Raw genomic sequence first — 12,377 nt, forward strand, 5'->3', positions numbered from 1 at the left:
ATGACACTTTTCTTTTGTGCGGTGCGTTTTCATAAAATAACGAGCTACTCCGGCTCTTTGCTTCTTGGTTTTCGGCTACACGAGTGCTCCCCCTTGCACTGCAATGGCTGCCTACATGTGTGAGAAGCTCCCAGTTCATTATTGAATACAATTTGGTTGGATTTGTGACCCCTACGACTTCTTCCAGCGAACAAGATGTCTTCTGACAGAAAAAAGGTTATAGAAGAGAGTTTTTTGTGGCAATAAGCACCAGAAAGTGTCCCAAGATGAAGCGGGTCTTACTGAGAATGAGAGTGAGGGTGAAAACCGTGACTGAAAACAGGCATTAGGCAATTCCAACAAAAAGTGATCACCTGGAGTAAAATTTCATATTGAAGTTAGGATTGATTTCTTACTACAGTATAATTAACAGATAACTCAGCTTCAGATATCTTGGCTTTTGAACTTTTCATCTGAGTGATTTCCCTTGATGGCAGCCATTTTGTTTTTAGCTGTAAAAATATATGGAGGAGCAGAGAAAAGGTGGGTGTCACATAAACTGTTTTCTTACCATCTTATAGTTTTTTTTCTAAAACTTTTTCACTCCAATAGAGGACAGACAGTCTATCCTTTCAATAAAGCATACTTAGTTTAGATTTGCTAGCTTTATTGTTGGCAAAATTGGATAGGAAAGATCACTCCAGGTGAAAGACACGTCAGTTACGTTTTGGTAGTGTTTGTTTTAATCCTGAACTAAGGAATGGAACATTAAAATCAAAATTTTGGGTATTCTTGAATATTCACCCAAGGAATATAGAAAGCCTAAATGTACCAAGATTTGTTGTAACTGACGTGGCACTTCAATGTAACTGACGTGGCATTTCAATGTAACTGACGTGGCATTGGTGTAACTGACGTGGCACTTGAACATAATTGACATGGAAATAGAGCAGATTTTAGTTTGTAATCTGTTCACATTTAAATAAATTATGCTGAGTTAGTTTCAGACTATGTTTCAACAATGTATCCATGGAAAAAAATCCAGCCTACTCTTGAATCATCAGCATTCCAAGTGACTAACAAATTATATTTTATCTTCTTGAGATTGAGCTATGCCACCAAAGACAGCAGCGCAGCGCATGCAGCTGTACAGACAACGTTTGTCTGAAGAAGCAAAAGATAAAGTCAAGGAGAAAAACAAGGAGCAACAAAAAAGATGCAGGAAGAAGTGGACGCTACAAAGAAGAAAGTCGGAAAGTGTAAAAAGCACTGAAAGGAAATCTCTGTCACGAAAAAGAAATAAAACCTGAACAATACTATGCAGTTGATTATGTTGATCGGTTTTGGTCGAGTTCTTGGCGATGGAAAGAAATCGGGGTTCTTTTCAATGAAATTTCTTCATCAAATGTCTGAAGATGGAGAGCTGCATATATTTTGTTACTGGCCAAAAAAAGATGATTCTGACCAAGTCTTTCACACAAATGTGTTCTTTGGGCCAGTTGAACTCCAAGGTTGTGGAAAGTTCACATGCTCATCTGTGAAGGATATTCAGGACAGGTTTTCAACTCTAAAATAAAAGATTTGAGAAACCTTCAAAAACAGGAAGACTTTCTGTTACATTTACCGTGATGGACGAGAAACAGGTCTTTGAAAACTGGAAGACTTTTTGATCACATAAAATTTAAGCTGTGATGGACGAAACTGTTGAAGTTTACTGGATTTATTAAGTTCTTGTTTGATCAGACAGCAAAGCCTCATCAGTGTTCCAGTCAGTGTGCAATGCAATCTCGCAGAATCCTTGCTGAAGTTGTAGTTATGATGGATAATTAGCGAGTTCACGTCAACTACATCCTTTTTTTTTCAAACGTTTCATCATTTTCTCAGGTTTTAAAGTTAATTTCAGTTTACAAAATGCTTATTCATTTTAGTTCTCATAGTAATGATAATAGTACCAATCTCTGTTAATTTATTTTTTTCCTGACGAGTCATTTTTGATTTCAATCTTTTCTTTAGTGTAGCAAAGAAAGTCTACATTTTGAATTTTTGTTATTGAAATCATATAAGTATGAATGAAAGATATGTTCAATTTCCATGTTGCTTCTAATTAAAAGTCAAAACAATCCATTTTATGTGTTCAGTTTGTTTTCATTAAGCTTTACAACTGATTTTACGTTTTTGTTTTCACAGGACACGTCAGTTGCAATTTCATTTCAAATTTGTGAAGATCTGTTGATTTTCTTGGTTTATGCTTTTATGCCATTTTCAAGAACAGTATTTCATGCTAAGATACAGAAAAGTTTGAGAGTCTAACTCGAAACACTTTGACACAGAATTTCTGATTTGTATGTAGCCATCTGAAATCAAGTGATAATTTTTGCCACATCAGTTACGCTCTTATAAATGGCCGCAGTAAAATGTTTTAAATTATACTTTTTGCCAGATCTCATCATACATACATGCATTGGCCAGAGTTGGATTGCAAAACATCATTGTGGGATCAATAATGTTTTTCTTATAAGTTTGGGTTAAGTTAAACGTGTGTGAATGCCACGTCAGTTACGTTGGAACATTTTGAATTTTTGTTATTGGAATCATAAGTATGAATGAAAGATATGTTCATGTTGCTTCTAATTAAAAGTCAAAACAATCCATTTTATGTGTTCAGTTTGTTTTCATTAAGCTTTACAACTGATTTTACGTTTTTGTTTTCACAGGACACGTCAGTTACGTTCACAGCCGCCACGTCAGTTACAATTTCATTTCAAATTTGTGAAGATCTGTTGATTTTCTTGGTTTATGCTTTTATGCCATTTTCAAGAACAGTATTTCATGCTTAGATACAGAAAAGTTTGAGAGTCTAACTTGAAACACTTCACAGAATTTCTGATTTGTGTGTAGCCATCTGAAATCAAGTGATAATTTTTGCCACGTCAGTTACGCTCTTATAAATGGCCGCAGTAAAATGTTTTTTTATACTTTTTACCAGATCTCATCATACATACATACATTGGCCAGAGTTGGATTGCAAAACATCATTGTGGGATCAATAAATGTTTTTCTTATAAGTTTGGGTTAAGTTAAACGTGTGTGAATGCCACGTCAGTTACGTTGGAATTGCCCCAAAGTTCTGTCATAGAAAACTCTGCCAGAACTGACACTAGTACAGGGTACCACCCCAGGGGAAAATGCTGCCACGCTCACTCGCTCTCAGGTAAAGCTCCACAGCATTTACGATATTATGAAAGATGATTCGAGTGACAATGATGAAGTAAATGGCACTGACACTAAGTGACAGTGACACTGACACTTTAGAAAAAGAAGAGACACTTGATCAAGATATTGGGGGGTATAGGATGGTGGACATAAGCATTTTGAATGCAAACATTGCGTCACAGCTTTTGTGTGCTTTTTGCCATGGCACTGTAACACTATTTGAAGTTAGCAGGAAAGGGCTAGGTAGTGGGTTTGCATTCCACTGTGAAAATCCACGTGAATTTGTGACAGACAGCAGTTGTTCCCTTCATGTCCCCACATACCTGCAGGCAATCTACAAGTACACTCAGTGAACCATCGTGCGCTGTATTGGGGGGGATTTGGCAGAACTACAAACCTTTTGCGGCGTAATAAACCTTCCACTCCTGTTGGAAACAGCAGTCAGATGCACATAAATAAGACATTACAAGAAGAGATGAAGACCAAGCAGAGAGGGAAGGCAATCCATACCTGCCAGGTGGTCATTGACTCAAGACTATAAGTTTCATGTTCATTATCATTACAGTTTTCTGTTGCCGATTTTGACGAAAATCGTCATTTGTGCTGGGTTGGGACGCCATAATGTGTACACTTTTAGACATACACACTTAAAATTTGGTATGATCACAGCTAGAAGTGATATCTATGGGGTGAAGTAAAATCAAGGCAATCCCTTGAATATTGTGTGAGCAAGTATTTTTCATTTGGGTGAATATGAAGACATAATTTTGCGCTAATGTGAGATTATGCGACACCAACTAAACTTAAACACAGGAGGCTGATTTGACTTCATGCCATAGATACTCATCTTATTTAACTTAAAACCAAATAACAAGCTTAAATAATGATTGGTTTGAGAGAAAATGTGTCCCAACTGCTTTGCATATTATGCGTTAGCCGACAACACATAATTATGTTGATTTAATTTTTATGTATAGATATAATTAGTATTGACACACACAAATGAGTGCATCAGATAGAACAGCCATTTTGCTGCATTGTGACCAAATTTCAAGTGTATGTGTTGATTATAGCTATTCTGCCACTCAAACACACAACAAACCCCTCCGCCAGGTAGGTCTAGTGCCTTAAAAGACTTCGCGAAGCTGGCCGCACGAAGCTTTAGCACTGAGTTTTCGGTTAAAAGACTTCGCGAAGTCGACTTCGGGCTTAAGTAAGGACCACCTTAAGGGCGTGCGCTGGTCTCCAAGGTGGTCGATGTAATTTGACGGGAGCAGTTGCTGGACCCGCGAACCGTTACGTGTACGACAAGTGCGTCACATCGTGACTATTGTGTCACCCAGGAAGGAGGTGTTGTCGAACTGAAACCTTCGCGGGCTAGCGATTCGAGTGGAGAGTGGCTATTGGTTTTACCTGCTGGGAAGATGGGGGTAGGAGGTTGTCTGGTGTTTCTATCACCGAAGGATGGATGCCTGGATGGATGGATACCTTGAGACGTTCTTATTGCTGAAGTGTTGCCTGAGTCGGCGTGTTCGGAACATTACTCTGCAAGTGCTCAGTCTGTGGCTGGCTGAATCGGAATAGATACATCATGTGTATGCAACTAAACGTGAGTCTTACGTTTGTTAGATGTTTTTATTACAGAAGGATGGATGGATGAATATCTTGAAATTCTTATTGCTGAAATGTTGCCTGTGTCGGCATGTTCAGAACGTTGCTCTGCAAGTGTTCATTCTGTGGCTGGCTAAATCGGAATAGATACATCATGTGTATGCAACTAAACGTGAGTCTTACGTTTGTTAGGTGTTTCTATTACAGATGGATGGATGGATGACTATCTTGAAGTTCTTATTGCTGAAGTGTTGCCTGTGTCGGCATGTTCAGAACGTTACTCTGCAAGTGTTCATTCTGTGACTGGCTGAATCGGAATAGATACATCATGAGTGTGCAACTTAACGTGAGTCTTACGTTTGCCGCATCTCGTTACGACATATCAACACCTCGTCCGTGTTGTGTCTGTCTGTCTTGGCACTGTATTCACTTGACTTTTACCGTCGTGTGTGTGTTCATTTGTTACAACTCTGTATAGTGTGTATATGTTTCACTCTGTGTCTGTTTGCTTGTTTGTCTGTTTGTCTGTTTGTTCGCAGTTTGATCTCTGGTGTCTGTGTGTCGATTGAGCTGAAAATTGGTGTGTAGCTTGTTCAGGCTGTAGTTCAAAGGGCTGTTAATTCATTAGTTCCGTTCGTTTTTGTGCTGACTGTTTTGTGCAGTAGACAGTGTGATCATGCAACGGACGTTTGAGGTGTCTCTATCCCTCCCTGATTTATGGGGTGCCCGGTGTAACACGAGAAAATTACTCCCACGAGATTTTTACTCCGGAGTAAACATTTCGTACGAAAAAGTTACTCCCTTTACAAAAAAAGCACTCCCCCATTGCACGAGAAAATTACTCCCCAAGACAGGTGAGTTCCGAGTAAACATTTCGTACAAAAATGTTACTCCCCTGTTGAATAAATAACGAATGAATTACTTCACCCCAACACAAGCAATTTAACTTCCCATGCCAGGTGTACGAAATTTTTACTCCCTTGTCCCCTGTTAGTCTTGGTGGTGGAAGGGGTGGAGGGAGGGTAGCGCGACATTCGTGTGCGCGAGATCACTTATTGGCATTATCCCTTCGCCCGCATCCCATTTTTGCGTACGAGATTTTTACTGGAAGTAAAAACAAGTCGCGTAAGGCGAAAATACAATATTTAGTCAAGTAGCTGTCGAACTCACAGAATGAAACTGAACGCAATGCCATTTTTCAGCAAGATCGTATACTCGTAGCATCGTCAGTCCACCGCTCATGGCAAAGGCAGTGAAATTGACAAGAAGAGCGGGGTAGTAGTTGCGCTAAGAAGGATAGCACGCTTTTCTGTACCTCTCTTTGTTTTAACTTTCTGAGCGTGTTTTTAATCCAAACATATCATATCTATATGTTTTTGGAATCAGGAACCGACAAGGACTAAGATGAAAGTGTTTTTAAATTGATTTGGACAATTTAATTTTGATAATAATTTTTATATATTTAATTTTCAGAGCTTGTTTTTAATCCGAATATAACATATTTATATGTTTTTGGAATCAGCAAATGATGGAGAATAAGATAAACGTAAATTTGGATCGTTTTATAATTTTTTATTTTTTTTTTACAATTTTCCGATTTTTAATGACCAAAGTCATTAATTAATTTTTAAGCCACCAAGCTGAAATGCAATACCGATGTCCGGGCTTCGTCGAACATTACTTGACCAAAATATCAACCAATTTGGTTGAAAAATGAAGGCGTGACAGTGCCGCCTCAACTTTCACGAAAAGCCGGATATGACGTCATCAAAGACATTTATCAAAAAAATGAAAAAAACGTATGGGGATTTCATACCCAGGAACTCTCATGTCAAATTTCATAAAGATCGGTCCAGTAGTTTAGTCTGAATCGCTCTACACACACACACACACACACACGCACACACGCACATACACCACGACCCTCGTTTCGATTCCCCCTCGATGTTAAAATATTTAGTCAAAACTTGACTAAATATAAAAATGGGGAGTAAAAATTTCGTGGAGGGAGTAATTTTTTCGTGCCTTGGGGAGTTCTTTTCTCGTACAAAAAGTGTACTCGGAGGAAGAATTTCGTACAAAATATTTACTCCGGAGTAAATTTTTCGTGGAGTAAAAATGTTGTGTTACACCGGGCATTGTCACCACTTGAAGTAGTATGATCTGATGCAAGAGAGGAGTGGTGTGATTTATCCACTTAGAGCAAGTGCCACTTTTCTTTTTCTTTATTTGGTGTTTAACGTCGTTTTCAACCACGAAGGTTATATCGCGACGAGGGAAAGGGGGGAGATGGGATAGGGGAAAGGGGGGGGGGGGGGGGAGATGGGATAGAGCCACTTGTTAAGTGTTTCTTGTTCACAAAAGCACAAATCAAAAAATTGCTCCAGGGGCTTGCAACGTAGTACAATATATGACGTTACTGGGAGAATGCAAGTTTCCAGTACAAAGGACTAAACATTTCTTTGTTTCATACTGCTTGACTAAAATCTTTACAAACATTGACTATATTCTATACAAGAACCACTTAACAAGGGTAAAAGGAGAAACAGAATCCGTTAGTCGCCTCATACGACATGCGGGGTGCAGAGAAATAAGGATGTGGAAAAGAAGACTTTTGGTAAGTGAAATAAAGGTGATGGATCCAGTCAAGTGCCACTTGGATGAAAGGGCTGACTACCGTGTGTGTCTTGCTTACTCACTTGCATGTCTGTTTTCGCTTACTTGCCTATCAGTTCTTTGACTTGCGGGTTGACACAGAGGCGAGTAGACTGTGTACACACGGCATATTTTGTCATTTAAAACCTAAATTATCTTTCTCACGCCGCATAGATTTCCAAGTACGTGTCAGTAAAGAAAAATGACTACATGGCTGCAGATAGTTGTGAACTTCCAAATTTTATGTCGCTTCCCGGGGATGATCTGATAAGTGTCTCTGCACATTCTGCGCACATTGATTAGAGCGTTGCCAAGCAATTACTTTGATTGCTTGTGTCCTCCGGAACTCCTTAGGGAAACTAAATAACAGCCCGGAGAAGTCTCTGCGGTTAAATTATGTTGTTTTTAAGTTTCCATGTTAGGCTTGGATGCACGATATTGTTCTGGGTTTTTGTTTGGGTTTGGTATTTTTGTCACCTCTTCTTCCACGTTTCTATCTTTCTTGTGCTGTTCTTAAAGTCAAGGCTTGGAGGTCGAGGGAGTTGAACACAACTAGTGACTCGCGTCTTTCAGTTGTCTTAACTGCCTTTTTTTGTCGATGTTTGATTTGAAATATTCATTTTGTAACTGAATTTGGCAGCTTTCCTTGCTTTATTCAGGATCCTCGTTGTCTTCTTCTTCTTCTTGTTCACTCACCCCCCCCCCCCCCACTTCCTCTCCTTCTTCTCTCCGTTCGCCTGTCACTTTGGAGTTAAGTTATCAATATGAAGCTAGTCGTCCTGTGTAGTTTCTGCAAAAGCACGTGCAGTTTGTCCTCAAGGGGTTTTGATTTGAGCCTTTTTCTCTTTGTTTTATTCTCAAAATCGATTTTTGATGAAATCTCATTTGTTCTGGGATTTGGGAACGAGCGTTTCTCCCTGCAGCTTTTGCTTTTCTCGCCGATTTCTTCTTTCTTTTCCTCTGAATGCATATGAGCATTTCTTGGATATAGCATACTGTTTTTATCGTCTTTGAAACAATCTTCAGCTTCAGGTGTATGTCTTCCGTATTGTGCATGTCGTTGAAGGTAGTCTCTAAAACAGTCTTCAGTTATGCGATGAGCTATGTTCGTTCTGAGCCCTTCCATTCCATTCGTTGACTCTAACATTGGCTGTTCTATGTTGAGTCTAAGACTGGCTGTTGTTTGTTGACTCTAAGAATGACTGTTGTTTGTTGACTCTAAGAATGACTGTTGTTTGTTGACTCTTAAAATGACTGTTTGTTGACTCTAGAAATGACTTGTTTTCCTGATTCTAAAATTGGCTGTTGACTGTACAAATTGCTGGTTTTTGTTGACTCTAAGAATGACCGTTGTTTGTTGACTCTTAAAAATGGCTGTTGTTTGTTGACTCTAAGACTGGCGGTTGTTTTGTGGTTGCAGAAACTTCCCAGTGCTAGCCAGGATGAGTCCAGCGCGACATCTCAGCGCTTGGATGGTGAGTCTTTTCTCGAACACTCGACTCTCTTTTTGTCTCTCCAAGCGTGTTGTACATTCCACAGTCAATGTCATTAGAATGATTTACCTAGGTTTTGCATAGTTCTAGGGCTTTGGGTGGACATTGTTTGACTGTGGGTGTGGTCATTCCAGGCAGGAGGGATAGACCGACAAAATATGATGATACTTACTACGCACACACAAAATCATGACTATAATGGCGTTACGTGTAATCAGAACTTGCGGAAAGTGCACTTGCTTTGTGTTTTTCTGTCAAGAAGTCGTCATGACATTCTGTGTGGTAGAAGCGAATTGTGAATGGCCTTGGGATGAAGCGTGCTTGCTTTGTGCTTTTAGCAAAATTCTGCCCAAGAATGATCAGTTCAGTCTTGATTTCTGATGCCCATTGTTAACTGACATTGGCGATTACCCATCCCTCACTGGGTTGAGGGCCTGTTCTAATCAGGGTGGTGGTGGTGATGGGGGTGACGGGATGGAAAGGCGTGTGTCCAACACACAAAGTAGTGAAGGCAAAGCTTAGAAATCAATCTCACATCTATTGTCTGAGGCTTTTTCTCACTCGGCCCCCCCGTCCCCAACAACCGCCGTTTTTGCCCCTCTGTGCCTTTGAGTTTGGTGTCCTCCGCCACGCGAGAACGTCGCGTGCATTCGTAGTTCCACAACTTTGTAGTTATCGTCACGTTGTTGGTCCGGAGGTGACCAAGAGTGGCCGAGAAAAGGTAATTGGGAGTTGGGCCGTGAAACCCCCTGGGCGTGTAATGTGTATACGTTCAACCCACGCACCATTCAACAAGAAAGGTCACCGGCTGCTCTTCGTTCTCTACCCATTGCATGTGTGGTGATTGTTCGAGAAATAATTCTGTGTATACGTGTGCACTGGATTCGTTAATCTCGCAACTGAATGTGAACGACTTAGTGTCATGTTGATATTATTGGCCAACTAGTTGACATTTCGGCTTGTTGGAAATTATCATTCATCAGGACATCGCCTTCACTGAAAAGTTGAAAATACGATCAAACTTTGCTCTAATGAGTAGCTGATAGTTATGGACTTTGGCTTTGCGGTACGAGATGTGAGTTGGCAAAGCAGGCTTCAGTTAGTTTGGTTGTTATGGCAAAACAGGGCTTTATGGATTATCATGGCAGAGGAGGCTTCAATTCAAGGGTTGTTTTGGCAAGACAGGCTTCAGATTATGAGTTGTCTTGGCAAAACAGACTTCAGATTAGGGGTTGTCTTGGCAAGACAGGCTTCAGATTAGGGGTTGCATTGATGAAACAGGCTTCAGCTTACGTGTATACTTCGCGAAAGAGGTTTCAGTTTATAATTCTGATTCGCCTTTTTGAAAAAGAAGAGAAGAGAAAAGTCACAACAGGCTAAATGATAAAATGTCTTGACCGCATGGGGGCAGTAAACTTGGCGTTACAATCAAACCCACGCTGACGAAGAAAAAAAAGAAGAAGAAGAAAAAAAGAAAGTAAGAGCCAGCAGCTCAAAACGTCGTTCCCGCGAAGAAAGAATTAACGAACCAATGATCAGAGCTGAAATGCATCCAAGAATGAATGAAGAAGCAGTAATTGAACTACGCCTGCAAAAAAGAAGTCGCGCACACACGCACACACACACACACACACACACACACACACACACACACACGCACACAAACAGAGTCACACACACACACACACACACACACACACACACACACAGAGTGACACAAGCACGCACACACACGCGCACACACACACACACACACACACACACACACACACACACACACACACACACAGTGACACAAGCACGCACACACACACACACACGATGACCCTGAAAGGACCCTTGGCTTTGCCCGGACCACTTTGCCCCACCGTCCATCTTTTTCACCCTTACCACGGAAAGGCAAGCGGGTACTGCCCCGCCCCTTCTCACCCCCATACACCCATGCCCCTCCTGGCTTTTAAAACCAGGCCGGCATCTTTTTCAACCACCCCTCTTCCCTCCATTCCTGCTTTTCGCTCGCGCCACTGACAAGATAATTTCTTCTTATTGATTTTTGTTCCTTCTTCCTCTATTCGCCTCGCTAGCCATGAGACGCAATCCCACAATTCTGCCCCCAGGTTTTTTTCTTCTCCTCTTTTTGAAGTGCTTTCACCTTTTTTGTTTCCTTTTTAATACGGTTATTAGTTGCCCTGTTTTTCAAGTTTGTTTCACGGCTTTTCTGGTTTTAGTAACGGGAGGTTTTTTGAGGGGGGGGGGGGGGGGTGTTATATGTGGCGTTGTGTATTGAGCGGAGTGATTTGATGACGTCGACGCGCATCGATCGAGGTGGTGAGGCGTGGAGAACTATGTCACCCCGCATTGCTTGTGTGACGTAGGTTGCAATGGATTCATTCTCTCATCCTTCCAGTCTTCACAGCTCTTGACTCCCACCGACATTTTTATTATATTCTAAAACAAGAATGGTTTTTGTGTGTGTGTGCGTGTTAAAGTTTGTTCGGTACGAACGCTTAAACAAGTCGCTTGAAGCGATATTAAAACATTTAGTCAAGTTGTCGGCATCAAAGTAGCAGATTAACACCTAAAAACAGTCATCGCCCAGACTGTTTAAAGATAGTCTCGACTAACCACACTCAAAGACCGAGACGGGTCACGCTCCTCTCCGCGTAGTACTATTTTCTGTGATTCTGAGCAAATTTTTAGAGTAAACATGCCATATGCATATCATACCCAGGAACTCTCAAGTGAAATTTCATAAAGATCGGTCCAGTATTTTTCTCTGAATCGGTCTACACACACACACACACACACACACACACACACACACACACACACATATATATGATGGGTTATCCATATGGTTGTGATGGGTTATTCAGAATAATCACCTCCTCAGCTAACAGAGACAAAGAGGCAGGTCATGGGATAAACACCACCACACCACCACCCTCGTCTATGTTAAAACATTTAGTCAAAGTTGTAAAAAAAAAAAAAAAAAAAAAGACAGCTATGTTTGTTATTCATGATGTCTTTCTCTCTCTCTCTCTCTCTCTCTCTCTCTCTCTCTCTCTCTCTCTCTCTCTCTCTCTCTCTCTCTCTCTCTCTCTCTCTCTCTCTCTCTCTCTCTCTCTCTCTCTCTCTCTCTCTCTCTGTCTATCTCCTGAGAAGATCATCTTTTTAATCTAAACTGCTGCTTATAAAGACCAAAGAGTTTTGTTTGGTTTCATTTGTTTTCTGACGAATTGGACCTTGTTGAGTTCAAAGGACATTCATTTTTCATTTATTTGTTATAGTTTAACATTCGTCGAAGCAGATAAATACCGTTGGATTTAAATTCGAATCTTTACCTCCAGCAACAGCGCAGGGGCAAAAGGTAGGACGAAAATCAACATTAGCTGACCGTGTCAGATGTGGCCAGGCTTTTACACG

General features: G+C 40.7%; 1 protein-coding gene across 2 annotated transcripts in view; it reads left to right on the top strand.

Moving 5' to 3' along the window:
* LOC138970983 (collagen alpha-1(III) chain-like) overlaps positions 1-12,377 on the top strand; it is a 128,220-nt gene that overhangs the window by 89,142 nt on the left and 26,701 nt on the right. For both annotated transcript variants that reach the window (XM_070343566.1, XM_070343567.1), the window contains exon 4: positions 8,879-8,933. The gene's annotated coding sequence lies outside the window, so the exon portion shown is untranslated. The remainder of the gene's footprint in view (positions 1-8,878; positions 8,934-12,377) is intronic.

The sequence above is a fragment of the Littorina saxatilis genome, linkage group LG7 (assembly GCF_037325665.1).
Source record: "Littorina saxatilis isolate snail1 linkage group LG7, US_GU_Lsax_2.0, whole genome shotgun sequence".
Taxonomy (NCBI): domain Eukaryota; kingdom Metazoa; phylum Mollusca; class Gastropoda; order Littorinimorpha; family Littorinidae; genus Littorina; species Littorina saxatilis.